The following is a 6,000-nucleotide window of genomic DNA, read 5'->3' as shown; positions in this document are numbered from 1 at the left end:
CTCTCCACTCGCGCTGTTTTCAATGTCCCGGCTTTCTCTCCACTCGCGCTGTTTTCAATCTCCCGGCTCACTCTCCTCTCGCGCTGTTTTCAATCTCCCGGCTTTCTCTCCACTCGCGCTGTTTTCAATGTCCCGGCTCTCTCTCCACTCGCGCTGTTTTCAATGTCCCGGCTCACTCTCCACTCGCGCTGTTTTCAATGTCCCGGCTTTCTCTCCACTCGCGCTGTTTTCAATGTCCCGGCTCACTCTCCTCTCGCACTGTTTTCAATGTCCCGGCTCACTCTCCACTCGCGCTGTTTTCAATGTCCCGGCTCACTCTCCTCTCGCACTGTTTTCAATGTCCCGGCTCACTCTCCACTCGCGCTATTTTCAATCTCCCGGCGCACTCTCCTCTCGCGCTGTTTTCAATGTCCCGGCTTTCTCTCCACTCGCGCTGTTTTCAATGTCCCGGCTCACTCTCCTCTCGCGCTGTTTTCAATGTCCCGGCTCACTCTCCACTCGCGCTGTTTTCAATGTCCCGGCGCACTCTCCACTCGTGCTGTTTTCAATCTCCCGCTTTCTCTCCACTCGCGCTGTTTTCAATGTCCCGGCTTTCTCTCCTCTCGCGCAGTTTTCAATGTCCCGGCTTTCTCTCCACTCGCGCTGTTTTCAATGTCCCGGCTTTCTCTCCTCTCGCGCTGTTTTCAATGTCCCGGCTTTCTCTCCACTCGCGCTATTTTCAATCTCCCGGCGCACTCTCCTCTCGCGCTGTTTTCAATGTCCCGGCTTTCTCTCCTCTCGCGCTGTTTTCAATGTCCCGGCTTTCTCTCCACTCGCGCTGTTTTCAATGTCCCGGCGCACTCTCCACTCGCGCTGTTTTCATTGTCCCGGCTTTCTCTCCACTCGCGCTATTTTCAATCTCCCGGCGCACTCTCCTCTCGCGCTGTTTTCAATGTCCCGGCTTTCTCTCCTCTCGCGCTGTTTTCAATGTCCCGGCTTTCTCTCCTCTCGCGCTGTTTTCAATCTCCCGGCTTTCTCTCCTCTCGCGCTGTTTCCAATGTCCCGGCTTTCTCTCCTCTCGCACTGTTTTCAATGTCCCGGCTTTCTCTCCTCTCGCGCTATTGGTAATCTGTAAATGTAACACTGGTTCTGACTCCGCATCAAAGAATTTAGCAAGATTCAGGGTGTTTTGGGTTCACCTAATACGAATTTATCAGCATTCATTGAACTGGATCCCAAAAGAAGTCAATGGCACCCAGAGAGGAGGGGATGGAAAAAGTTGCTGTGGAAAAGGAGGAAGAACACATTTGAACAAGAGTACTGTATTTTGCAGTCCGGATAATAAAATTTATGAATATTTTAATAGTTAAAAGAATTAAGAGTTAAAAACACGAAAGTAATCATGTCTTCATTAGTAATTTTAGTTACAGTTTCATTTTGTGTTCATACAGTAATGATAGTGACTGGCTACTCATTACTTCAGCCGGTTCATGTCTGGGCACTGAACTGCTGCAGACATTTTGGCTCTACAAGATGCAATGACATGACAATTAAAAAGGTGGAAAAGATTCTCCAAGGAATTGCTGTACACATTTAGTAAAACCACAAAGTGGTTTAGTGTTTGCAGCACATGCACAAATGACCTTCTAACTAATCAATGTATTTAAATACAATGAAGGCTAAATTGGACAGCCCTCGAAAACTGGCACAGGAATGGTGTGTGATTCACCTGCATTTGTACGATGTGCTGCAGGTAGCATGGTTGCTTTGTGCCATCTGGTCATTTTAATGATTGCCGAATGCAGCCAGAGCTAACCGTGTCATTCATTGGCTATATGTATCAGCAAAGGGCCCAAAATGAAAACCAGCAGGCACCAATGAAGGCTAGTCTGCACCTCTTTAAGGAGAGGTGGATGGTGGCTGGAGTAGATGCTGGCGGTCATGCAAGAAGAGAGTCCTACCAGAGAAACAGCGAAGAATGGCACAATGTGAGAGCAGGTTTTCAGATGCTGAACGGGGAGGTGGAAACTAGAAGTCTTGCCCTGCATCTGCAGAGGGCCAGGAGGTGCTGCAGACACACGGAGAAACGGCAGTGGGAGCAGATAGACGTGGAGATCAATGCCAGCTGTCAAGCTCAGAAGACTGGGAGGATACAGCGCCACAAGACGTTCAATGATCAAATATGAGTGGTTAACACCAGTGAAGTTATCTTCAAATGACACCATTGTGCACCACCAGCCTCAATCACTGCACAAATCATTACATCTCATTGCTTACCTACAAACAATTTCTATCAGTCAAGATTCATACATAGTATTCATAGCTTCACCTCACCCCAATACACTTAGCACTGCTGCAAGCCTTCCAACCATATCTCACAGCTTGTACACCTTACACACTGAGGTATTGCAAATATGTGTAGCTACAGCCAGAAGAAGCCAAGTGCATACAAGTTCATTGTCACAGTCACCTTCACAGCTACTGGCAATGTGGTCCTTACCCTGAGATATCAGTTGTGGCTCCAGCTAAAATAAATAAAAATATGACTTGTATTTGATAGCTCCTTTCATGATCTCGGAATGTCCCTAAGTATCGTACAGCCAATGAAGTATTTTTCAAGTTAAATGACTGGTGTGAGGAAAAATGCACTGCTGGTGGGATATTCAAATGAAGACTTCCTCCGTGAAGCGGAGACATCCAACACACTGTTCCTCGCTGAGAATTAGGGTGGAGAATTGTTCCCTGAACAGATTGGCCTTCAGTGGAAACCGTTTCTCTGGCCTCCTCCTCTCCGTTCTTCATTCAGCATGTCGTCATGCTCTTTCTAGCCTCTCTTCATTCTCTGACTCATGCAGTATTCCAAGGGGGCTGCCGAAAACTGCACCCATGTCTGGGAACTATTGGTTTGTGCAGAAGTCCTGGAAGTCAGCAAAATCTCCTTCAGCATCTACCTCAACACTCCTGCAGGCTTTTTGCAATTTGAAGCAGCTACAGAAAGCCTCAACTCTTGTAGAATTAAAGCAACAGCCAGAAGAAATCAACCAGCAGCTTACTAGTATGCAGCTGATGATTATGGGATCCTTCCTCATGCCGAATATGTGTTCAACTTTGCAAGGTAAAGAGCAGCATTAGCTGGAGCGTTGACCCCTAAAATGGCACTGGCATCAAATCATCATTGAACGCTGATTGACTTACTGATCTGTCTACTCTGCAGACCTCCGGTCAATGTTTGCTGAGTCTGTACTAGTGCCCTCATGACTATGAGATCTGTTGCAATTTGCTCCACAAGTGTGCATGTGTGTTGCAGATGCCTTTATGGAGCTCTGAGGGCATTTATCACCCAATTTGTCACATAACTTTGAAAGTTAGAATCATAAAGTTTGCAAACGAAATGCACTGAAATCTGTGAATTCTTTTACGTAGAATACATAACTTTTAAAGAATTTCAAATCTCCAATTGCATTGCTCCAAATTTGAATATCTTGTTTTATAGTGATAAGCATGTTAGAAGTGGGGCTTTAATTTTAATTAGCAGTGTGTTTGAAAGAATCGGTGCTTAACCTCATTCAATTTGTGTAAGAATGAAGCAATTTTACAGCTAGTTACTGAAACAGGCAGTTGTACAGTTGGCAGCATGGTAGCATAGTGGTTAGCACTGTTGCTTCACAGCTCCAGGGTCCCAGGTTCGATTCCCAGCTGGGTCACTGTCTGTGCGGAGTCTGCACGTTCTCCCCGTGTCTGCGTGGGTTTCCTCCGGGTGTTCCGGGTGTTCCGGTTTGCTCCCACAGTCCAAAGATGTGCAGGTTAGGTGGATTGGCCATGCTAAATTGTCCTTAGTGTCGAAAAAAGGTTAGATGGGGTTACTGGGTTACAGGGCTAGAGTGGAAGTGTGGTATTAAATAGGGTGCTCTTTCCAAGACCGGTGCAGACTCGATGGTCTGAATGGCCTCCTTCTGCACCGTAAATTCTATGGACTCTATGGCATGCACCTCACCAACTGCCAGTTTTAGCTGGAAACATTTTTTGATGCAGTCCAAGGTGCAAGCAGCAAAACATCGGTCAGATAGGCAGATAAGGCGTACACCATGTGATCTTGGAGGTACTTGGACTGAGAAGGCAGACTGAGTACTTGAGCACAGGGCTCACTAAGAAACAATGGGAAATTGGGGTAGGCAGATGGTTTGACTCTATTTTGCCCATTTAGCATCTTCAGCCTGCTTTTCCCTGACTGACCAAGCCTGCCCATATTACATAGCTATTTTATCCACTGTGTTAGACCCCTAGACTGTATTTACTGACTGGTTCTCAGTCAGTTAGAGAATTCTGTAGATGGGAGTCAAGATAGCAGAGAAAATAGGCTACTGGACAGCAAAACAGAATGGAGTGATGGGCCAGCTTGCGAAAGACTCAAGCTGGTTAGAGAAACAGGAAGGAATAGAATTTAAAACGAAAAACAAATTTTTCAATGTGTTGCTTAGGGCTACATCAGTACACAGAGTAGCCTCAGAAACACAGTTAAACCCAGGCATTTGACCGAATTTAGGCTTCAGAGAGCAAAGTGTAACAGACACATTTTCAGCAGGAGATGATGAATTCAGATATTTATTTTTATACAAATTATACACATTTTTGCATTGTGCATTGTATATTTTGTGTGTTAACTGTGTAATCGGAAGGAAAAATCTTTCTAAAATTATAATCGGTTCACTTTTTTATTGGCACCGTAAGTCTTACAACACCAGGTTAAAGTTCAACAGGTTTGTTTGGAATCACTAGCTTTCAGAGCGCAACTCCTTCATCAGGTGACTCTCAATCGAACGTCGTCATCTCCACATCACTTTTTTATTGATCGGTCAGTCATTCAGGATATCTTGTTTTCTACTTTATATAAAATGTATTTCCCTGCTTTGCCTATGTTGATTGATATATTGCCTGTTTTGATCAGCAACAAGTCAAAACGACAGGCTGGTCCATTGCTCATCTTCCCATGGGCAATAATACTTGGAAAATTCATACACTATTGTTTTATACTCTAATTACCTCTTTCCTGCAGACCCCATCATATTCCTCTACTTGTCTCTCCCTCATGTATGCATCAAGCTCCAATGTTATCTGCTTTAACCACTCCATATGTGAAAGAAAGTTCTGCATTTTCACCATTCTTCTTTTATAGTTTTTCCATAGTGTTTATTAACCAACATTTATGGAGTCAAAATGCAAAATTAAACCTCCTAAGATGCATTTTTTGTAAAATATCTGCTCCTGAGCATTACTAAATAAAATTGCAGAGATATTTTGTGACTGTAATTATTTCTTACTTTCAACAATAGAACAACATACTTGTTGCATTTGTTAGAACATTACAAGGATGTTGCAGAGGGCCTTAAAAGATAAATAACTACATAAATGGGACAGGGCCCACCATATAAGTGATGAGCAATTTAAATATAACTTCCCTATGTTTTATTTCTATTATGTATTCCATTTAATGTGTTCTGATAGAACTGGGGTAGTAATAGTCATGAGAGCACCATGGTTACAACCAGCAACTCCTCATGGTTGCTATGCTTTTTTCATGGCCATGACAATGGACCAACAGATATAATGGACTCTAAAATAACCTGAGATACATTTGAATCACAAATAGGATCAAAACGTTCTCTTATAGAATTATACTCTTGTTGTCACCATCATCCACTAGTAGCTACTCAGTGCATTTGAGGAATTACAAGCTGAGTCTTTGATCTGAATAGACTGTCTGAAATTGATGAGTAAATTTAAGGAATATATTTAAGCAGCTGAGATTAAACTTATCCAATAAAAGTGGCCGTCGTTATTTATGACCTACCTGTACCAAGTGATTCAGGAATTAAAAGAAATCTTGTTGTGTGCCGCAGCCCCTTCTTACACTGTTTTCATCGTACCTCAGTTGATAAGTAACTTACGCCTATCCAATTGGAAACTGAATATTCTCGAGCTAAACCATGAATACAAAAGTGCCCTCTTCATCGCAACGATGTA

This window comes from Scyliorhinus torazame, chromosome 16, assembly GCF_047496885.1.
Source record: "Scyliorhinus torazame isolate Kashiwa2021f chromosome 16, sScyTor2.1, whole genome shotgun sequence".
NCBI lineage: Eukaryota > Metazoa > Chordata > Chondrichthyes > Carcharhiniformes > Scyliorhinidae > Scyliorhinus > Scyliorhinus torazame.
This window is presented reverse-complemented; position numbering follows the sequence as displayed.